Genomic DNA, 25,097 nt, shown 5'->3' on the forward strand with positions numbered 1-25,097 from the left:
CTAGAAGATGATTTCTTTGTGCTTTGAGTTGGGGATGTGCCCCTTTGACTTTAACCTCTGAACAGTGTCCCTCATATGTTTGAGTTGTAGTTGGTGGCATTTGTCCCCACTTGCCCCACACATCCAGTACTGCTTCTATCATCTCCCCCAGAGAAAACCCTGGAAACACCATTCACAGCAATCCCAACATTCTGAGACACAGGAGGTGCCACATGACGGACTGGATCAGCCCTTTAATGGCTGCCTTAGGGAAACCTGACTGGTGATATGTTTTATAACTGTTCAGCTGCTCCTCAGAAAAAGAGGAAACCAGATCTGCATCTTTTGAGTCTCTTCGTCCACTTTTGGCTTCTTCTCTTCTTTTCTTCGGTGTCTATTTTCATTTCTTTGGCTGCAGGAGTAAGTAATGATGAGTCCTCCTTTCCAGTTGCTCTTCTATCTGAGATGTCCTGACTCTTGAGCTTGCAGCTTTGGCCATGTCTTCTCTCTAGTCCCCATCTCCATCCCTGTCAGTTTCCTCCGGGAATGTCTCTATATCCGTGATCCTGGGGGCCCTGGGAGCAGTGCCGTTTTCATCTGACTCCCCTGTCTCTCCACTTTTATCCACGGTGACTCACAGGCACTATCACAGCGGCAAGAAAAAATGGAGAGATCACAATCCTGTCAGACTCTGGAGCTCTGGGTGCAGGCGGCCTCCTAATTTTAAATAACAAATAATCGGGGCACCTGGGTGCCACAGTCAGTTGAGCAGCTGACTTCAGCTCAGGTCATGACCTCACAGTTCCTGGGTTCGAGCCCCGTGTCAGGCTGTGTGCTGACAGCTCAGAGCCTGGAGCCTCCTTTGGATTCTGTGTCTCCCTCTCTCTCTGTCCCTCCCCCACTCGTCCTGTGTCTCTCTCTCCCACAAATAAATAAACATTAAAAAAATTAAAAAAAAATAACAATCTACATGGTATGCTAATCACATGGAAGATGTAAACATATCACAGTTGTTCTTGAGGAATTTATCAGTGCTCAGATAGATATCTCTGCATATTAAAAGAAAAATAAGTAAAAATAATTATTTTTAAAACTTACCCACCGTGTTCATTGATGGAAAGAATTAAGTTGCTAATCATACTCTGGAAGTATTTTGGGCTTATATTTGGAGTAGCAAATTTCTGTCCAAAGGAAGACTCTGGAGGCCTATGAAGTATCAGAGAAGAAAAACAAGGTTGTTCAGTAGAAATATTTCCATCATTAAACTGTTCAAAATGTCAGTTAAAATCCAGTTATTATTTCTGAAACTGGAAGGATACAGTGTGGCAAATTCCCCATAGTACATATTCTAAATTTTGCCATTCAGGTGGAACTTTTTCAACACCCACATTTTGTGCTTTCCTTCCTTCCTTTTTCTGACTTCATTCCCTTTTATTTCTATTGGTAGCTCTTAGATTGATCCTCCCTGCTTTGAATAATTCACCATCTAAATAAAAGTAACAACATCAAAGCATCACAGACTTAATACATTCCATTCCGTCTTGGGCTCCCGCGGGTTGATCTGAAGGAGCCTGAAGAATTAATCACCCAGGATAAGAGCCTCAAGGTTTTCATACATTTAATGCTCAAGTCACTTTCAGGAAAAAAAAAATTCTCTTTCCCTTTTGTTTTTGTGTTTAGTTTTCTAAACACTGTCATTCTGTTTCCACTTCAGCTCCAGATCCCCGGGACGTCTTGGCACCAAACACATGTAAAACAAATAAACACCTTCTTGCACACTCTAACAAGTGTAGCAATTAGTCGCTGAGCACAGCTTGCTCTCCACCGCGGCAACTCATTTGGTGCTGGTTGTTATTGTAGGAGAACAACTTTGAATCAGCAACATTTGTTTGATTCTGCAGCGTTCACCCCTGTCTGCGTGGCGACTTCTGTACATCCTTTTCAAATCGCAAGTTCTACACCCCTATGAAATGAGCTGCCACCCAGCATACAGCACTTAACCTCCTGTATGTCACCTTGTCACACCCTCATGGAATTTTCAGCAGTGGGTGATCCTCACTCCATATGGACTGTAATAACTACTTGCTGTGGTGTGAATTACAGATGATCTCAGTTGAGTATTTTTTCCCTTTTTGTTATATGGTAGTATTGGCTTAAAATAGTATTAATAACCTTTGGTATATATTTATAAACAGCCTGTATTCCAAGATACAGAATGTTATTTGTAAGTGCCCAAGTGGTCTCTTTAGTACATAAGTGAGAAAACAACTTGCTTTCATTTTATGTATGCCACAGAGAGGCTAAAGATTTTCTTTGAGTTGATGCAGAAATTGGAACGTTGAGGGGTGCCTGGGTGGCTCGGTCGGTTAAGCGTCCGACTTCGGCTCAGGTCATGATCTCACGGTCCGTGGGTTCGAGCCCCGCGTCGGGCTCTGTGCTGACAGCTCAGAGCCTGGAGCCTGTTTCAGATTCTGGGTCTCCCTCTCTCTCTGCCCCTCCCGTGTTCATGCTCTGTCTCTCTCTGTCTCAAAAAAAAAAAAAAATAAATTAACCTTAAAAAAAAAAAAAGAAATTGGAAGGTTGAACATAAAGTCCCTGTCTGTGGCATTATTTGATATAATATCCTACCATCCCAAATGATTTTATTTCAGAACTGATGGATTCTTTTGTGGGGGAGGGGTTAAAGCATGTTAAAATATGTTTTTTATCCTGAAATACAGTGTTGTAAGTTATGGAACAGACTAGTATTATTTGGAAACTGGATCAAATGTTTCTAGCTACAAAAAATTGAATTGCTATTGAACTTTGTGTCAGGGTGCTACCTTCTACCTTTTTTCAACATTATGAGTCAAATTCCCTGGACCTCTTCTTCAGTAATGCAGGGTACGTGTGAACAAATAAAATTAATAAACATTCACTAGGTTTTAGTCCCAGCTCTGTGGCTAAGTATGTAGCTTTGGGTAAGCTGAGTAACCTCTGGGATTCAATACTTCATCAATTATACCGAATGGTTCAATGAAGTAGTTTTCTAAAGCCCTTTATGGTTCTCAAATGTACTATTTTTATTCCTACCAACTAATTCTTGCATTAGGAGGATTTGATTTTAAGTGACATCATGCAGAACTCTGCTTGATTCTTCTGTGTAAAATATGAAGAAATAGAACTATTTACATCTAACTACTGATTATAACTCTACTTATGTGCTAGTCATTGTGCTGAAAGCTAGATGCAGTGAGTGCAATACAAAGACACTGGCAGCCCCACCCCCAGAGAGATTGTGGCCCAGTGTATGACAGATAAGCAAGCAATCAGGAAAATGATTATAGATTGTGGTAGGTGGCAAGAAGGCAGTAGAGAGCTGAGACTGAGAACAGTGGGTATAGGAAGGAGATACTTTACCTAAGGTAATCAGGGATAGCTTTGCAGATTTTGGTGTCTTTAGAAATTTTGGTTGCAAGAAAAACCACACCAAGTATACTTGCTCCCTTTGAGGGGAGAAGATAATGGTGTGGGAGGAATATGAGCTGTGATTTCAGACAAGGTGAATGGAAATATGCTGGTGCCTTGCGCTCACAGTGTATTTTGCACAGAGCCTCTTAGTTCTTCTGGACTTGTTTCCCTGTCTGTTCCGGTGCTTATAGGGGCACTCACTAACCAAACTGGTAAGAAATACAGTAGCTGCAAAAACTCTCAGAAGAGTTGCCAGCTCTTAAATGAGTGGTGAGTTGTTGTTGTTTTTTTTTTAACATATCAGTGAGAGAAAGATTTAAAAATCGTCGAACACCTTTCCCTCAATTCTTATTTTTAGCAAGAAGCAAGAAAAGCCATGAGGTAGACAGGCACAGTTGAAAGGCCAAGCAGGAATTCAGAAAAGTAGGCTGGTGAATGAAGACTGGCTTGCTGTGCAAAATGCGATATCCACAGTTTGCTTCCTCCTTTAGTCCCATTTCTGCCACTATATCCACATAGTGTTCCTTCTCCAGTGTAAGGGATTTTTGCTATTTTATCCCGTAAGTTTTGAATAAGGCTTTCTTGTAATTTCCTTATTGCAATGAGCTGGAGTTTAAGTAGATCGTAATGCTGGAAATCTTTCTGTATTAACATTGCAAAGGCTGTCAATATCACTTGTGAAATAGTCATGGAATGGACAGCCTTTCAATTGGAATGACAAATTCAGAAACAGCTATTTGGAGTGTTCATTTCCCAGTGTGACAATTTATCATCAATACCATCTCTTAGGTTTCTTATGTTACAAACTTCATCAAGTTTTCTTAGTTGCTAGACCAATAAGAGAAGCTTCTTTATTATCCATTTACAATATAAAGGAGAATCCCATTTTGCCCACTTTCTTTAAAATGTTACTATCAAAATGCCAAGCCAAGTGTTTAGTGCTGATAGGGCTGCATTTGATAACAGCATTAGCAGATCCTTGGTGGTTCTGCATATATAGCAAAAGCTACAGAGTCCCTTGACAAGGCTTATCCAGTTGAGCCTATGGTATCTCTAGGATGTCTGCATCTATAAATATATAAGCCAGGCTTAGGCTTTTAAAGACGCTGATTAAGAACCACAGAGTGGTTTCTGTTGCCATACGATAGAAAGTTGTGGAAATCTACAAACTCGTGGGAAACTATAATGGAGCAAGTTGTTCCCCCAAAGGTTTCCATTCTGGTAGGTTAAACATTCTCTAGGGGCACCTGGGTGGCTCAGTTGGTTAAGCGTCTGACTTCTGACCAGGTCATGATCTCATGGAGCCATGCGTCAGGCTCTGTGCTGACAGCTCGGGGCCTAGAGCCTGCTTCAGATTCTGTGTCTTGTGTCTCTTTGCCCCTCCCCCCACTCACACTCTCTGTCTCTCTCAAACATAAGTAAGCATTAAAAAAATTCTCTAAACACACACTAGTATTTCAGAGTGCTGTGTTGTTAGGCAGCATTCTCTGGCTGAGGATGTTGGATGAATACTGATCAAATGCTGTGCAGAGAGACTGCATGACAAATACCTGATTTCAAAGATGGTAGAAAATTTTAAAGCCTGCATACAACAGTTATAGGTAGAAGAGCTCATTTTATTGGTTGTGGGTATTTATCCATTATGGTAATCACAGTCTATACGTTTGCAGTCAATTGTATCATTAGTGATACCTTCCCCCATTCATCCTTCCTCTTTATTCTCAGCACAATCATTCTTTGATAATGTTCTTTTGCCATTAAGAGGTTAAAAAAGCAATTCAACTAAATTATTGAGACCTGAAAAAATATGATATACGCTTTCTAAAGCATCCTTGGGAGATTTTAACAGTTGTTGATTTCTTTAAAAAATACCTGTTACACACAGATAAAAATTCTAGCTCCATATATTACTATAGAATATCTTTAAAAGACTGGTGAGAAGAGAAGCAAAAGATTAGTCAACCATATAACCATGTACAAACATTTCTTTGTTTCCAAAAATGTATTTCATTTTTTTGTGACAAATATTTCCCTTTCTAGAGAAAGCTAGGATTTTGTAATTTCTTGGAGTGTGCATGGGAAAGGAAAGAGGTTGAAGAGATGTTTGAAATAAAATATGTATCAGAACTTTTCTAAATTTTAAGAAATTTAAACAAAACCAGTACTTGCATACTTGCATATTTTTATGTTCTAGTCTGTAAAGAACTAGAAGAGACCATTGTCTTGAGGCTTTCTTAAGTGGACTCTCTTCAGAGCTTTGAAAGATGTGCAAAAGCTTAACCTGCAAACCATTGAGATTCAACCTTAGGGATGACCAGAACTTTACATGATTCATCTTTAACTGGCCTTAAAATAAAATAGTCCCTTAAATAACAATACTTATATTCTATCTCTTCTGTTTTCGACAGGGAATGTGTATTGATAACTCAAGTGATTTATCTTTCTTTTTTAAAAATTTTATTCCACTATAGTTAACATACAGTGTTATATTAGTTTCAGATGTAATATAGTAATTCAACAATTGTGTTTATTACTTATTGCTAATTGTGATAAGTGTACTCATTAATGCCCTTCACCTATTTCACCCACCCTGCTCCCCTTTGGTAACCATCAGTTTGTTCTCTATAGTTAAGAGTCTGTTTCTTAGTTTGTCTCTCTCTCTCTCTTTTTACTTTTGGTCATCTGTTTTGTTTTTTAAATTCCACATATGAATGAAATCATATGGTATTTGTCTTTCTCTGACTTATTTCACTTAGCATTATACCCTCTTTTTAATGGTTGAGTAACCTTCACATATATATCACATATTCTTTTTTTTTTTTAATTTTTTTTTCAACGTTTATTTATTTTTGGGACAGAGAGAGACAGAGCATGAACGGGGGAGGAGCAGAGAGAGAGGGAGACACAGAGTCGGAAACAGGCTCCAGGCTCTGAGCCGTCAGCCCAGAGCCTGACGCGGGGCTCGAACTCCCAGACCGCGAGATCGTGACCTGGCTGAAGTCGGACGCTTAACCGACTGCGCCACCCAGGCGCCCCTATCACATATTCTTTATCCATTCATCTATCAATGGACATTTGGTTCCTTCCTTAATTTGGCTGTTGTGAATAAAGCTGCAGTAAACATGGGGTGCATATTATCTTTCTGAATTCGTGTTTTCACAGTCTTTGGGTAACTACTCAGTAGTGGAATTACTGGATCACAGAGTAATCCTATTTTTAATTTTATGAAGAAACTCTATACTGCTTTCCACAGTGGCTGCACCCGTTTGCACTCTCATCAACAGTGCATAAGTGTTCCTTTTTTTCTCCACATCTTCATCAACACTTATTTCTTGTGCTTGATTTTAGCCATTCTGACCGGTGTGAGGAGATATCTCGTTGTGGTTTTTGATTTACATTTCCTTGATGATGAGTGATGTTGAGCATCTTTTCATGTGTCTGTTCGCCATCTGGATGTCTTCTTTGGAGAAATGTCTGGTCATGTCTTCTGCCAATTTTTAAATTGGATAATTTGGTTTTTTGGTGTTGAGTTGTGTAAGTTCTTTATATATTTTGGATACTAACCCTTTATTGATTTTGTTTGTTCTTCTTTTTATGGCTCCTTTAGGTGTAGGTTTAGGTTGTTTATTTGAGATTTTTCTTGCTTCATGAGGTAGGCCTGTATTGCTATGAACTTCTCTCTTAGAACAGCTTTTGCTGCATCCTAAAGATTTTGGACCATTGTGTTTTCATTTTCATTTATCTCCTGGTATTTTTAAATTTCCTCTTTGATTTCTTGGTTGACCCATTCATTGTTTAGTAGCATGTTATTTAACTTCTGTATATTTGTGGTCTTCCCAGATACTTTTCTTGTGGTTGGCTTCTAGTTTCATAGTGTTGTGGTCAGGAAAACACGTATGGTATGACTTTAATCTTTTCAAAATTGTTGAGACTTGTTTTGTACTCTAATATGTGATCCATTTTGAAGAATTTTCCATGTTCACTTAAAAAGGATGTGTATTCTGCTGTTTTTGGATAGAATGTTCTGAATGTATCTGATAAATCCATCTGTTCTGGTGTGTCATTCAAAACTATTGTGTCCTTATTGATTTTCTGTCTGGATGATCTACCCATTGACATAAATGGGGTGTTAAAGTCCCTTACTATTATTGTATTACTATTGATTACTTCATTTATGCTTGTTATTAGCTGTTTTATACATTTGGGTGCTTTCATGCTGGGTGCATAAATATTTACAATTATTATGTCTTTTTGTTGGATTGTTCCCTGTATGCATGTGTGGTGTCATTCTTGGTCTCTTGTTACAGTCTCTGTTTTAAAATCTATTTCAGGGGTGCCTGGGTGGCTCAGTCGGTTGAGGGGCCGACTTCGGCTCAGGTCACAATCTTGTGGTCCGTGAGTTCGAGCTCCACGTCGGGCTCTGTGCTGACAGCTCAGAGCCTGGAGCCTGTTTCGGATTCTGTGTCTCCCTCTCTCTGACCCTCCCCCATTCATGCTTTGTCTCTCTCTGTCTCAAAAATAAATAAACATTAAAAAAATTTAAAAAAATCTATTTCATCTGACGTAAGTATTGCCACCCCAGCTTTCTTTTCATTTCTATATGCAGGATAAATGCTTGTCTACTCCTTCACTTTCAATCTGCATGTGTCTTTAGGTCTGAAATGAATCTTTTTTAGGCAGCATATAGATGGGTCTTGCTTTTTTATCCATGTGGTCACCCTGTGTCTTTTGATTGGGATATTTAGTCCATTTATATTCAAAGTAATTATTGATAGGTATGGACTTACTGCCATTTTTTACTTGTTTTATGGTTGTTTTTGTAGTTTTTCTCTGTTTCTTTCTTCTCTCTTCTCTCATGGTTTTCTGGCTTTCTTTAGTGGTGTACTTGGGTTCCTTTCTCTTTATTTTTTAAATATCTATTACTGGTTTTTGATATGTGGTTACCATTAGGTTTATATATAATATCTTATGCACATAGCAGTTGATATTAAGTTGATGGTCACTTAAGTTTGAACCCATTATTTACTCCAGGTTTTAGGTATATGTGGTCATACTTTACATCCTTTTATTTTGTGAAGTAGTAATCACTCCTGACTGATTTTTTACAGATACACTTTATAGTTCTATTTCTGTACTTCATACTTTTCTTACTCCTTCTTATGGTCTTTCCTTCCCACTCAAAGAATCCCTTTTATTATTTCTGTGGGCTGGTTAATGTCATGAATTCTTTTAGTGTTATTTAACTTTTGTTTGTCTTGGAAATTTTATCTCTCTTATTCTGAACAATAGCCTTGATGAGTATTCCTGTAGATTATTTTCTTTCAGCACTTTGATTATATTATGCCACTCTTTTCTGGCCTGCAGAGTTTCTGGAGAGAAATCAGCTGATAGACTTGTGGGGTTTCCCTTGTATGTAACCATTTCCTTTTTTCTGGCTGCTTTTAAAATTCTCTCTTTATTGTTACTTTTTGCCATTTTAGTTACTATGATTCTTGGTGTGGACCTCCTTGGGTTGATTTTCTTGGGGGCTCTCTGTGCCTCCTGGGCCTGGGTTTCTGTTTCCCTTTCTAAATTCAGGAAGTTTTCAGCTGTTGTTTCTTCAAATAAATTTTCTGCCCGCTTTTCTCTCCCTTCTCCTCTGGGATCCCAATAATGCGAACGTTATTAGGCTTGATGGTATAATTGATTTCCCTCTGTTTATTATCATGTTGTATTATTTTTTTCCTCTCTTTTGTTCAGCTTCATTGCTTCCGTTACTTTGTCCCCAGGTCACTGATCTGTTCTTCTCTGTTTCCACTAGTCTATTATTTATTCCATCTTGTGTATTTTTAAATTTTATTTATTGAATTCTTCCTCTCTGATTGGGTTGATTGGGTCTTTTTAATGTTTTCTGTCTCTGTTAAGGGTCTCACTGAGGTCCTCCAGTCTTTTCTTAAGTCCAGTGAATATCTTTATGAGTATTTAAATTCTCTATCAGGCATATTACTCATTGCCTTTCCATTTAGGTCTCTTTTGTCCTGTTCTTTCATTTGGGACTTACTACTCTGTCCCCTTGTTTTGTCTAACTCTCTGTGTCTGTTTCTATGTGTTAGGAAAGTCAGCTATATCTTTTTGTTCTTGAAGGTAGTGGCCTTATGAAGAAGAGGTCATGTAGTGCTTTGCAGTGCAGTGTCTCCTGTTCACCGGATTCTGGTGCTTCAGGAGTGCCTCCTGTGTGTGTTGTGTGTGCTCTACTGTTGTGGCTGAGCTACTTTTGCCTTTAGTCCGGTCATCTGCAGTGCTCTCTTTGCGTGTTGTGGGCCGGGTTCGTTCCCTGTGTTGTTAGTGGGCCAGTATGGGGCTGGCTTGGTCTTGAGTGGAGTCAGATCAGGTAGGTATTTGCCAGAGACGCAATAGCACTAAACTGCAGGGAAATTTTCTCCATGTTATTCCCTGGGAAACTTTTATTGATGGGCAGGGTCTGCAGTCACATCAGATGTCTGACCCCAGCCCTACTGCTGGGGTTGCTGTCAGACTGGTGTATCTTTGGTTATCTTCGCCCTCTCTCCAGGGCAGGAGTCACTTTGGAGAGGATCTGGCCTCTGCTGGGGTTGCTTGCACACTGCCAGACTTGTGGCACTGCTTTGGAGGTCTCTGGCCAAGGGTATGTTGGATGGAGCAGATCTGCAGGAGAATGCAGGGGCAGGATATGCTATTAGCAAGTTAGGTATAGAATGTTGGTGCTATGCTAGTTCCCATATGTATCCGTGTGGCTAGGCTGGGGGACAGGGGAGGGAAATAGTGCCTTCTAGCTCCTTTATTCCTGGTGAACTCTTCCAAAGATCCCTGCCCCTCCAGCATGGGCTCTGAGATTGATAAACAAATATCCCTTCTGTGTTTTTCAAACTGCTGCTTCTATTCTTTATCTCCAGGGGGCTGTTTGTTGTGCTGTCTCTTTAAGTGGGGGAACTCAGTTTTCCTTCATTTTCTCAGCTCTGCTAGAGCCCAGCCCACTGATTTTTAAAGTCCTAGGTGTTAAGCCCCACTGATTATAAGACCTCACAAAATCAGGCTCCTCTGATTTTCAAAGCTAAATGCTGTGGAGATTAATCTTTACTGTGTGGGGTTGTCTATGCCTGGGGTACATGGTGTGAGAGTCTTTTTCTCTTCTTTCTCTGCACCCCTGGGGTCCCTCCCTCACATGAACAGCCCTGCAGGTCTATCTCTTGACCACATCTCTGCTTTTCCTGTCCTCTTCAACATGGCCTCCTGTCTACATGTAGCCATGGAGATTCTGCCCTGCCAGTCTTTGGGTAACATTCTCTGGATTATTTACATTGATGCGAGTGTTATCTGGTTGTATCCATGGAACAAGGGGAGTTTAGGATCCTCCTAATCCTCCGTCTTCTCCTGAAGTCTCTCAAGTGAGTTTGGCTATAAAACCAATTCTATTTAACATTCTGGTACTAGCACATTCTATGAAGGAAACAAAACAAATTTAAACCAATCTTTCAAAAGGATTCATTCCTAAAATCACTTACTATTTAACACTTTAATCTGTATATTAAAAGCAATATTCTTTCTTTTACTTTTCTCAAAGATTTAAAAAAAATTTTTTTTAATGTTTTTATTTATTTTTGAAAGAGAGAGAGAGAGAGAGAGAGAGAGAGAGAGAGAGAGAGCATGAGCTGGGGAGGAGCAGAGAGAGAGGGAGACACAGAATCTGAAGCAGGCTCCAGGCTCTGAGCTGTCAGCACAGAGCCTGATGTGGGGCTCAAATTCATGAACTGTGAGATCATGACCTGAGCCGAAGCTGGATGCTCAACTGGCTGAGCCACCCAGGCGCCCCACTTTTCTCAAAGATTTTTTTGAAAAACTGGTGTGTGGTGTGAATGTGAATGAGAAATGGTGTGAGGCCTACTATATGTGTTCAGGTGTTGATACTTCTGCTTGGCCTTAATTGCTTTCAAGCTATATCTATTTATTGTGAACTTAAGTTTCAAAGAGAATATACACAAAATTTTGAATTTTATTCTTTGGGAAATAAAAATAATCTCTGAATAAATGAAAAAAAATATTTATGTAGTGGGTTTGACTTTATTGCTAAATGGTCTTCTGAAATTTCATTCTTTTAATTGGCTAATTAGTAATTACTAGCTAAGTTAAATAGTTTGTCATATGCAAAAGCATCCTTGGTTTCATAACTAAAACTAGTCAGAAGAATATCATTGGCACAAAAAGGAACAGTTTTGAAATTCAACACATACTCAAAGGAGAAAAGCTTGAGTAGTCAGTTTGACCATTAACATAGGTGCATTGCATAAACAAACAAAATTTAGACTAAAGTAGTTCTGATATATTGTGTGATCTTTATAGGACTGGATGAATGTACTTCTCAAAAGTTTTGTGATACAACAGAATCATTTTTTGCCTTGTTGAAATAACTATGTGATAGAGAAGAGTTTGGGGGAAATTTATACTTTTTTAAAAGTTTATTTATTTTGAGAGAGAGAGAGAGAGAGAGAGAGAGAGAGAGAGAGAGAGTAGCAGCACAGTAATGAGTGGGGGAGGGGCAGAGAGAGGGGGAGAAAGAGAGAATCCCAAGCAGGGTTTGCACTGTCAGCTCAGAGCCTGATGCAGAGCTTGATCCCATGACCGTGCTATCATGACCTGAGCTGAAATCAACAGTTGGAGACTTAACCAACTGAGCTACGCAGGCACCCCAGTAACTATGTGACGAAGGAGCTTTGGGGAAATTTATACTTGACAGAAGGCATTCTCAATATTTAAACATCTTTTTTTAAATTTACTATTTTTATGGAAAATAAAGCTGATGGGTATGTACTGTTGTTCTGTGAAACACAAATACACCTATATATACATATACACATAATAAGTCTGTTGTAAATTTAAGCATAAAATGAGGGCTGGGGTGCCTGGATGGCTCAGTTGGTTGGGCGTCCGACTTCAGCTCAGGTCACGATCTCACTGCTCGTGAGTTCGAGCCCCACGTCGGGCTCTGCTGACAGCTCCGAGCCTGGAGCCTGCTTCGGATTCTGTGTCTCCCTCTCCATGTCCCTCCCCTGCTCATGCTCTCTCTCTCTCTCTCTCTCTCTCTCTCTCTCAAATATAAAATAAAACATTAAAAAATTTTTAAAAAATGAGGGCTAAAATTGTTCAATTTACTAAGCAATACCAAAGCAGAGGGCAAATAGTATTATGGTGGATGAGAAGGTCCCATGGACAAAATTGAAACTTCCACCTTGGCTAGGAAATATACTCAGAAGCCTTCAAGATTAATCTTAAATAATGAAGAGGACATGTGAAGGCATACGCATAGAGAAGGGCATTGCAACTGATTCTGCATTTGGACGATAAGAAGTAAATATGAGATAGTAATTGTAGCACTCTGTATTTATTCAATGACATTTCAGTGTCCCTTAAAGTTGCAGTGGGAGTTGTTTTGGGTACATGACATATTTGCTCATTCAACCACCCTAAATTTAAGAATGGGAGATCTTTCAAGCCAAGGGAGACCTGATTTGTACCTGTTTGTAGGAAAATCAGCCCAGCCAGCTCTTTTTTGTTCAAATAAAAGCAGAAATAAGCACTACTACCATTTATTGAGTACCTGATATCTTCCAGGTACCTTGCTTGCTGTGACTTTTTCAAAGGACTGTATTATTTTCCCTGTTCTACAAATAAAGAAATAAAATTGTCCACGTAGCAGAGACCTAGGATTAATCAACATTGCAGACCATAGTACAGAAACACTATCAATGAATTTTGAAACCTAAACACAACCTGTATAAAGTTATTTTAAGTCTGTTTTCAGATTCAAGAATGGGGAGTGCAGATATTACAAGAGGTTAGAAGCATCTTGATAAAGCTCTATTTTAATCATCCTTAACACCCTGGTGGCATTTCCTTGGCTTCTATAAAATTGTACTTTTCTGTTTATCTTCCTCCTTTCTGACTGAAATTTGCTTATCTTGGATTTTGACTGCTCTTACTTTTAACATTGCTACCAACATAGTGTACTCTCCCAAGATGATATTAATCATTTTGAAAACCTGTTAGCACAGAGCCTGACGTGGGGCTTGAACTCACAAACCATGAGATCATGACCTAAGCCGAAATCAAGAATCAGTCGCTTAACCAACTTAGCTACCCAGACACCCCTATCCTATGTTTTTAATTATCATAACATTTGTAGTATTTACATGTTTTCCCAGGTCTTGACTGTCACCTTCCTGCTATTCTTTCTTTTATAGCTGTGTTCAGGACAAGCCAGCATTTACTCCAGCAGTTTCTCAAATACAATCAGTCCCAAACTGAACATAATCATCCCCACATGTTCCCATTTCTTTTTCAGTTACTCTGCTTTTGTCTCTGTTACATGGAGACATTTTCTCATGTCCCAGGCTAGAACATTTCAAGCCATTTTTTTTGGTCTTCACATTATTATATCTGTTTCTAAGTTCTATAATTTTCCTGTCAGTTGCGTCATTGATTTACCCATTTCTTTCCATTTCCAGCTCCTTAATTTAGGACTTCCGAATCTATGTCCAAATTATCTTTCAATGAGCACTCTGATGTCTTTTCTCACTCTTTGTCTTATACTCAAAATAGCCTCCTTTCCTACAGTCAGCTTAATTCTATATATTCTTCTCTGATGATGCCTGTACACCTAAATCTTGGCTTTCTGTAACCAAATCCTAAATCTTAGAAATGAGACAATGTGGTTTAATCCTTTATTGAGTTTTTATTTCGTATTGTCTTCTCAGATAAATTATCACCTCTCTTAGGTCACGAACTGTGGTCATGAACCCTTTGATAATTGGAAAAGAATTAGAGCATTGGGACACTTAATAAATACTAGGAATTGACCGAAGGACTTTTTCAAGACTACAGAGAAAGAATGAGAAATGTAACCAGATCGCCAAACCAGACTCCAGATTGATTCAGTATGTGTGGCAGCTAAAAACAGATTATGGAACAAGGTGTATCTCAAAGTTTATATGTTGGCTTTTCTACTTGGCCAAATTAGTTACATCCTTTAAACCACAGTGTTCTCATTTGTGACATGGGGATAATCCTATCCATCTTCTGTTATCATTGTAGATACTAAATGGGATAATAATACAAAATTACAAAATTTGTATATTGCTAATACCTTAACTGGATATTTTACATGGGTATTTCATTTACTGTGTAATAATGACTTCTTGAAATACACTGAGGTAGGTGCTATTATTATCATCTTCAGTTTACAAAGAAGTTAAGGTTTAGAGATTAAGCAATTTACCCAAGATTATAACTCATGAGCAGTGGGACAAGGATGTGAACCCAACGTTGTAAAATTTAACCCCTTAATCAGTAAACTTTAATGTATGTAAGCATTTGACACAATGATGAGCTCATATTACATATTCAATAAATGATAGCAGTTTTATCAGCATGAAGGATGTCTTCGCATAAGATTTGAGGGCTTACTGTTGAATGCTGTTGGATGAATGCATTCTAGTCTGTCTTCCTATTATTATCACCTACTCTCCTAGACTCTATGCCACTATTTTAGCAAGATTGTCCTCTAATGTATCCCTTGGTAAATAAAACAGGAAATTTCTTATTCCCAGTCCCATGATCCAACAGGAAATCAAACATACTTTTCTCTAACAACTTTGTAGCCTTAAGAATAAGTATTCCATGTCCTCCTTTGGTGTCTGTAGGAGAAATACTTAGATTGTGGAATCTAAATCTTAGTGGTGGAATTAACTAATATTGTGACCTTGAGTATGTTATTTTTACCACTTTGGGTTTTATTCTTCCCATTCTAAGAAAGGGGCTTGAGTTATTTATTTTCTAATGGCTCTTACAAATATTTTACGGCAGTCCTAAATATGGAATTAGAACTCTGAATAAAAATATATAATTGTAATCGTGAAAAACAAAGAATAACTGTAGGAACATTAGTTTTATGTTCAAATATTTCAATGATTATACGTCTTTAACATCGTCTCCACCAACATTTCTTTCCTTTAATTATTCCAACTGAAAACTTTTCTATTTATTTATTTATTTATTTATTTATTTAGAAACTAGCCTGCAAGCATCTCAGAGGAGGGCTTGCACTTCTAAAAGTTGTTTTAGTCCCCACCACACCCTTTCTCTTGTGATCAAGAGAATGAGAAGACAGAATGCAAGCATTTGGTAGGACTGCCGTATTAACACTCCTTGCTGTTCGCAGCATAGTTCTCCAACCTGTTTCAATAACAAAAACATTAATTATTCATTAGAACCTTTCTTTTCACGAGTAATTAGTTAAGCAGCCCTGGAAGAAGGTTCTAAGGGGAACATGTTCACAGACCAAGAAGTCAAGGGTGTTAAATTATGATCATGATTATTTTATTTTGGAAAGTGACAGCACATACTAGTTATTTCTGTCACTCAGAGGCCAACAACGGCAACGCTGATGGTTTACCTGAGCTCTGCTCATCTGTTTACACTTTTACATTCAATAAAGCTGTGCAGTTACTATGGCAACTGGGAGTCTATAAGGTCTGTTTCAAAACCTGTGTTTGGCAGTTTATGTGCATAAATCTTCAACACACTGATATAAGGCTCTAGTCCAGTGTTTCATTAATTTGTATTTTCTTTGTATCTCAGATAGATAGTGTTTTATTTTATAAACTGTGAAGTCAAGAAGAGGTTGGCTGAAGAAACAATTTGTCTTGAGAGTCTAACCTTGGAGACTCAGAGAATTCTGGCCTATTAGCATGAAAATAAAGCACAAAGCTTGGCATTTCAGATATATAAACATTAACACTAATTTCTTCTACAAAGTTGGTAAAAGCATTGGATCTTTTACAATTCGGGTTCCTAAGCAGTTCAATAATGACTCCTCTAACTGGGAAGGTAGAAAACCAAACACTGGTTTCCAAAGGAGAATGAGCAGTAATGGAGTACATTTTCCTACTTAATATTGATATATAAAACTGTATACTAATAGTTCTATGAGATGATAAAACTATTCTGGTACAGGTGAGGTTGCATCATTTCTGCCCAGAAGAGGTCATTAGAGAAAGAGCTCAACTAACACATATGATCAATACATCAAACTTGCTCAATAGACTCCTTTATGTGTCAAAGTGTCTTGTAATCTTCAGAACTTTCTCCAGCAAATATTTGAACTATATTGAGGAAGTGAGGTCAGTGTGGGTAAGTGTAGTCTATTTGAACCTGCAAGTCTTTAATGTGAGATCAACATGGATTTGAAATCTGGTTCTGCTTAGCAACTTGACCTTTCTGAGCCTCTGTTACCTCATCTGAAAAATTCAAATAGGAATATATATTAGCTGTGTTATTGTTTGAATTGCTATATAGATTACCTGTTTTTCAATTATGTTTTTCAATTATGAAATAAACATAAAATTTACCATTTTAACCATTTTTAATGGTACTTAAGTGGCATTAAGTACATTTACATTGTTGTACAACCATCATTGCCATCTATCTCCAAAGCGTTTATCATGTAAAACTGAAACTCTGTACCCATTGGACAATAACTTTTCATTTCCTCCTTTCTCCAGCCCATGGAAACTACCATTCTATTTTCTCTCTCTCTGAATTTAACTGTTTTAGGTACCACATGAATCTTACAAAGAATCATTTGTTCTTTTAAAAAAAAATTTATATTTATTTATTTTTGAGAGAGACAGAGTGTGAGCAGGAAAGGGGCAGAGAGAAAGGGAGACACAGAATCTGAGTCAGGATCTAGGCTCTGAGTTGTCAACACAGAGCCTGATGCGGGGCTCGAACCCACAAACTGTGAGAGCATGACCTGAGCCTAAGTCAGATGCTTAACAGACTGAGCCATCCAGGTGCCCCAAGCATTTGTTCTTTTGTGAGATTTATTTCACTTAGCATAATGTGCTCAAGGTTCATCCATGTGGTAGCCTTTTCCTTCCTAAGACTGAATCTTATTCCATTGTATGTGTATACTATATTTTGTTTATTCATTCATCTATCAATACACAGTTGGGTTGCTTCCATCTTTTGGCTATTGTGAATAATGCAGTATGAACATGAGTAGAAATATCTCTTTAAGTCCCTAATTTCAATTCTTTTGGGCTTACACCCAGAAGTGAAATTGTTGGATCACATGTATTTGCATTTTTAATTTTTTGAGGAAATGCTCAACTGTTTTCCACAGTGGTTGCCCCATTTTACATTACCACCGGCAGTTCCTGAGGGTTCCGATTTCTCCACATCCTCACCAAAACTTGTTGTTTTCTTATTTTTTGATAATCACTATACTAATAGGTATGTAGTGGTACTTTATTATGGTTCAATTTGTATTTCCTTACTAATTAGTGATGTTGAGCATGGTTTTATGTGGCAGTTTGTATATCTCTGGAGAAAATCTATTCAAATCTGTTATGGGCTGAATTGTTCACATGTTGAAGCTCTAACCCCAGTGCCTCAGAACGTGACCATAGTTCAAGATAAGGTCTTTCAAGAGATAATAAAGTTATAATGAGATCTTTAGGGTGGGCCCTATTTCAACATGACTGGAGTTCTTGTAAGAGGAGGAAATCGGGACATGCATATGAACACACAGAGGAAAGACCATAGAGAGAGAAGATGGCCCTATATGGGCCAAAAAGAGAGGCCTCAGAAGAAATAAACTTTGATGACACCTTGATGTTTGACTTCTAGCCTCCAAAAATATGAGGAAATAAATTTTAGTTGTTTAAGCAACCCAAGTCTGTGGTTTTTGTCATGTCAGCCCTGGCATACTAATATGTAGTCTTTAGCCATATTTTTAATTGGGTTGTATTTTTTGGTTGTTGTTGAGTTATAGAAGATCTTTATATATTCTGGATATTAACTCCTTATCAAATGTATAATTTGCAAATATTTTCTATCTTTCCATGTATCTAGATTAAATTTTAAAAATGTGTCTGTATTTTATAGTTCATAGGTAACACTCAACAAATGATAGCTGCTGTCAGTAAATGCACAAATGTGCACTTATTATAATTTGTAGCCCTCTTTATCTTTTGCTATTTTCCTTTTTTACTGTAAAAATGGGGCAAAAAATGAAAGAATAATTATTTAATGTTAGGGAGTCTCTGGATATCAACAGGAAAAGCATAATTGTCCACTACAGATGACTTGGCACAAACAAATTGGTCAAATACAGCATCTGTTAAACATTAGAATCTAAGAATATATCAGGCTGAAAAGAGGATATGTACATTCTGGGATATGTAGACCAGACATATAGATGAGCTAAGTGGATAATATATACAGTGTCGTATGATTTGATACTGTAGAAAATTAGTTTTAATATGATTCAAATCCTATGCATTGATTATGATGTGACCAATAGACTATAGGAGACAAAATTAATATGTTCGTTGGAGAAAAAAAAAAAAAAGACACCAAAGTCTTGAACATTGAAAGCATGCTCTTTTTTTCTGTACAGAGAATTCCAAGTACAAAAGCTTATAAAGTGAAATTTATTTAGTAGTTTGTATGAGCATTTTCTGTTAGAATAAATGTAATTAAGTGGTGAAAGAAGTTGAAGTTAAGTGCTCTTACGCATGGGCACCTGGGTAGTTCAGTTGGTTAAGCACCTGACTCTTGATATCGACTCAGATCATGATCCCAGGGTCATGGAATTGAGCCCCTTGTTGGGCTCCATGCTCAATAATAAATAAATAAATATCTACTTATTAATTAAAACTGTTTATTGTTTATTTATTAATTAAATACATTTAATAAATATTCATTGATTTGTTTATTTTGTATTCAAAATAAATAAACATTTAAAACATGGTCTGATTCAAAACAAAGACAAAAATAAGGCAAAACGAAACAACCAAAATAAATAAGCAATATTTCTAGCTTTTTTTAATTTTTAATTTTCTTTTTAGAGAGAGAGAGAGACAGCATGAGTACTGGACAGAGGCAGAGAGAGAGAGAGAGAGAGAGAGAGAGAATCTTAAGCAGGCTCCATGCTCAGCACAGGGCCCAACACGGGCCTTGATCCCATGACCTGAGCCCAAATCAAGAGTTGGATGCCCAACCAACTGAGCCACCCACGTGCCCCAACATCTCGAGCTTTATCTATTGAGCCTCTTGTTTTGCCTTGGATGAGTAAAGTGGGAATATTTATTTTGGAATTGCTAGTAAAATATCACTTAAAAAAGTTCTTTTTGTATTTGTAAACTACAGATAATTGCTTTAAAAAGCAGTATTTTGGGGGGGGCTGCATAACAAGGAATTGTATTTTAGTTTTGTCATTTGAAGTTAGAAATTTAATAATGAAACCAATTTGAAATAATGAGAAACAAATAAGAAATAGATAAAAGAGCAACATGAATTAAACCCAGTAAAGCTGGAAAAAGGTAAAACAACAACAACAACAACAAAAGAAAACCAGGATGTCTGTTGTCACCACAGATAATGCAGTAAGGAAAGAAGTAGTCAATATTGGCTTGAATATGATGGAAAGTTTCATAGGAAGGGTGATCCTTGAAAGTTTTAGATAGTTGGTATTGGAAGGAGATGTCTCTCAGGGTGAGAGAACCAAGGTATGAAAAATAAAGAGGTAGGATTTAGTATGATGTGGGTTGATGGAGTTTGATTCTAAGCAGTGCTATTCTGAATGGTTCCTCAAGGTCATTTTTTTGTGAGAGAGCTCAAACTGACAATAATGTTGTCTTTGATGTGTATTTTTATTTCTTCAAGGGATAAATTAGTCTAATGACTGGAGTGACTTAATTGCACTATTTAGTGTTTAGATTATTGTGGGCCAGGATTTAATGAGTTGTTATTGTGTTTTATTATATGTTGTAAATATTTATCTTAGCCTGTTTGCACCGTTCTTTAGAAATGTTTGATTTACATATGTCTTTCCAAGATAGAAATGCATAATTAGTCATAGATGACAAATGGATTTCATTTAGTATTTCAATATGTGGTAAATTGGTTGTATGAAAAATATGATTGATTTCTTTCCATCCGAGATACATTTCAGGTGACTAATCATTGAAACCACAGCTGACATGAGGTATCTTTTTTGTTTTTTCTTATCTGTGTGTACTTTGTGGTTGTATATTCAATGATAGGAGGTATGTTGTAGCAAGGTATTTGTTTATCAGATTGTGTATAATAAATCCATTAATTACACTCTTACATAAATTGATGAAACAACAAATGAAGATTATCTGTTAGGTAAGTACAAGGATGTAGCATCTAGGAAAAGATAATATAAAGAAAACTATAGGTTGAGATAGATTTAATAAGGGAATGAATGAGTTATTATACATGTTGAACAGATCCTTTAAGTAAAGTGTATTTGTCTTTAGGTTTTGAGCTTTGAATCACAGTAGATTTATTTTAATACAAGTTTTTAGTAATGCTTTTAAAAATGAAAGATGAAAGTAAAAAAAAAACCCACTTTACCAAAATAGAGAATTTTAAGAATTACTCCAATTTCAAATTAAAAGTTAGTAGTGAAAGAAAAATTCTCATATGGTTTTTGTGTTATTATAGTGATGAAGCTCTGGCCTGAAGCTGAAGTATTATATTTACTATAAAATTATGGATGGCCATGTTACATCACAGATGATGAACATAGATGAACATAAAAATTTTTTGTGCCTTCAAAATTCTGTGACTCTGTGGGCAATTATAGATTTACCTGGGATGTAAAGTATGGTGTTATTCAGAAAATATTATATAAATTCTAAGTAAAAATAAAATCTCTTAAATTCAAGGGCTATAATATTGGCATTTTTAAATGTGATAAATTGATTATTCTAGGAGGAAGAAAAGTTATGCTACTGTCTTGCTTTGATTTGACTGTCTCATTGCCTTTGCCATTCCTGATAATGTTTGGAAGAAACAGACTAATTATTTAGGAAAGCATTCAGTTTGAGTAATGTATGCTGAGTTCCCCAGAGGGAAAATACATTTAATTATTTTGACCAGAATAACACTTAGTTTAATCTTATCACTGATACCTTCTTCACTTTCTCTGGTCATAAATTATTCTTCTCAAGATAGATAGAAAGTATTAGAGCATTTACTGCCTCATTAGGAATTCCTTCCCAGAACAGGCGCATCAATGTGTTTAGTAGGTGAGGTCAGTGCTGGAGAGTGCTAACCAACTGTATGTTCTCTTTGCCGTAGTCTCCCAGCAGACAGAAAAGAACCATAGTCTTAATCTTAATTCTCTTTTCTCTTTAACACTCTCAAATCCCCCAGCATCATCTAATTTTAAAGGAATAGGTGATTCAGTAGTCAATAGCACTAAAGATATCTGTCCCCAAAACAACTAGTCTGGAGTTAGGAAGGAGTCAACTCCATCTGGAGTTCAATCACACTTTCCCATATGGTTAATCACCAGCTGCTTATGAAGGAGAGTGTTGTCAAGGCTGGTAGGCCCGAAATTAGCTGCGCGTCTGCATTTTGGCTATAGGCAAAACCTATAACAAGCTTAGAGTGTATGAAGGCAAAGATAGCTATGACTCCTTTATTCCCTATTTTTTTTTCAATATGAAAAGTGCTGTATTAATAAAAGAAAATGTATCTGCGCTGGTAAGAAGCAGCCTGTATCACTTTCTGAAATCCAAATTAAGTCTGAATATAATTAGCATGTGGCTAGACGTGAGTATTATTAATACAAGTCTTGCGACTTTACAGCTGGCATATGCAAGTTTCGGAATTTTATTTATGTGATTCATTTTACTCTTTCCTGATAAGGATAATAGGTTTTGGTTGCTTAAAATTATGTTTGCTTTGTTTATAATTCATGGGTTATATCCTAAGCTTTTTGAAAGCTAACCTAGTGTGGGGACATTGTTGCCTTAGTCTACTATAGAATGCTTTTGAATGCTTGGAAGTTAGTATCACAGATGTTTTTGTTTGTTGTTTTATTTTATTATTTTTTGTTTTTTAGCGATGATTAGTTTTTGATTGATGCCTATTTGGAGATATTTAAAACTTCTTGTATGATAATTACTGAAACTATCAATAATATCTCTATCTTGAAGTTTTAACTTTTTTTTTAATTGAGTGGCATTGGTAGTCTTAGCCATAGATAGGAACAGGAGGCAAACTATTATTCTGTTTTACTCAAGCAGAAAATTGAATTTAGTATCTGGTGTGTGTTACACAGTGACTATTTGGTTAGGGATATTGGACTTCGTTTCTTATCCAGCATAATATTATGGGAATTAATGCCTTTAAACATTTTGCCACTGAATTTCTTATGTTGAGACACTAGACCAGATCTTTTGGAGGAAGCTTTATGCAAAGTGACCATGAGGGCGGGGATCGTTTATTCGCATTGTAACCAACAATCAAAGTCTGTGTTTGTTGTTTTCAGTGGGGTGATTTTCCCCCTCTTTAACGGTCAGCAAAAAAAACCTGTAATGGAATTGAATTGAAACTGTGATGACTTTTGAAAAAACAATTTCCTGTATAAGTTATAATTTAATGCAAAAGGCTGCACAAACCTTTCAGGATACAGCTTGGTGATCTAGATAGACACTGATGATGTTAATTAAGTACCTGTGGTCCATTCCACTGATTTGTGAAATGTATATAGGAGATGGGGGCAGAAAAGCTTTAAAAAAAATTACCATAATGAGAGCAACACATTTTTTGAATGAGAATATTTTAAGAATACATTTTGGCAGTTTAGGTAAATGTACACTTGTAAAAATTATGTCATATACTTCTCATGCATATACATGTTGCAAGATGGTTAAAACATTGCACCAGGGAATTGTTCTTCTGGTCAACTTTCAATGATAAATTCAGACAGACTTTTCCAGTGAAGAAGCAAAATGATTTTGAACAATCAGCACTATAAAGAATGTGACATAATAGCCACTAACTGATTTGGATATACTTTAATATTCTCACGTATGTCACAGTAATTTCAAGTTTGTGTAGTCAGCTTTATTGCTTTACTGAATTGTGTGCTACTGCTGTAATATCCCCATTATATAGACTTCATCCAAATGCCAAACACCCCAAATTCTCCTTATTTCCTTTACATACTTTACCTTGAAATTAGGGCATCCTGCCAAAAAGTAAGTGGTTGTGATCACATGATCCAAATAAGCACGTGTCTTTTGTAGTTAACTAATAAAGGTATTAGCACAGTTCAACCCTATTATTTTCATAATTCTTTAAAAATCTCGTTTCCTCTTGGGGCACCTGGGTGCGTGGCTCAGTTGGTTACGTGTCCGACTTCGGCTCAGATTAAGATCTCACAGTTAGTGGGCTCGAGCGCTCTGTGCTGACTGACTGCTCAGAGCCTGGAGCCTGCGTCGGAGTCTGTGTCTCCCTCTTTCTGCCCCTCCCCTGCTTGTGCTCTGTCTCTGTTTTTCAAAAATAAATAAAAATGTGAAAACAATTTATTTTTTTCAACGTTTATTTATTTTTGGGACAGAGAGAGACAGAGCATGAACGGGGGAGGGGCAGAGAGAGAGGGAGACACAGAATTGGAAACAGGCTCTAGGCTCTGAGCCATCAGCCCAGAGCCTGACGTGGGGCTCGAACTCACGGACCACGAGATCGTGACCTGGATGAAGTCGGACGCTTAACCGACTGCGCCACCCAGGCGCCCCGGAAAACAATTTAAAAAAAAATCATTTTTCCGCTTTATTTAAGCAACCGGGTTAAAACTCTAAAGGCAAAATCATCTATCTATTAAACAGGAATTTAATTGCTGGAAGAAAAAAAATGAAATAATTCTAATGGGATTTTAAAACATTTCATTTGTAACCAATATCCTCTAAGGAAATGTAGCGTTAAGAAATGATCCATGAGTGGCTATTTATCCATTCTGTTGCAGTGGCTCAGCCCAGTTGATATGAGCTGATGTCTACTGGCAATATACGCCATGCACATGTGTTAAATCGTTTAATCCTCAAAACAGGCTTCTGTGGCAGATACTATTATCATCCTCCCTATTTTACAGATAGCAAACCGTGGCACTGAGAATTTAAGGAACTTGCCTGGTGTCATTTGGTTAGTAAGCAGAAAAGCTGTGATTTGAACTTTAGGCAGTCTGGTTTTCCAGCCTATGCTGGATTTTGATATTGTAGGTGGTAATGGATGGATTGATCAAAAATGATTCTTTCAGTTTGCGAAAATCCTGGAAATAGCATGGAACAAAGGTCATTTACTTCTGAGCAGAGGGCACTCCAGACATCCATGTAGAAAGAAAAATGTGCCAAAGAAAAGGCTTATAAGAGCAGGTGTGAGACACAGGAGGATTTTTTATAGCATTGCTGTATCATTCTTTCCTTTGCTTTGCACAGATAGCTGGTGTAACTAACCCTGACGATGAATGATTTTGTCACATCTCCCTGTGAAGATTAACTAGGATTTCCCAGTAAACAAAAGTGCCCCATGATGCAGTTTTACACACACTGCAGATCCAGATGCCACAAAACTCAGTTATGACATTGCCAGTTCCAGTCTTTTCTTTTCTTTCTGTGTTTAGAGCTCTAAATACCCATTGTGTTTTCCAAGTTTTTATTTAAATGCCAGCTAGTTAACGTACAGTGCAGTATTCATTTCAGGTGTAGAATTTAGTGATTCATGCTTCCATACATCATCCGGTGCTCATCACCAGTGCCCTCCTTCATGCCCAT

General features: G+C 37.3%; 1 pseudogene; it reads right to left on the bottom strand.

Moving 5' to 3' along the window:
- On the bottom strand, positions 1 to 25,097 carry LOC122474395 (annotated as a pseudogene).

Source organism: Prionailurus bengalensis, chromosome D4, assembly GCF_016509475.1.
Source record: "Prionailurus bengalensis isolate Pbe53 chromosome D4, Fcat_Pben_1.1_paternal_pri, whole genome shotgun sequence".
NCBI classification, from domain to species: domain Eukaryota; kingdom Metazoa; phylum Chordata; class Mammalia; order Carnivora; family Felidae; genus Prionailurus; species Prionailurus bengalensis.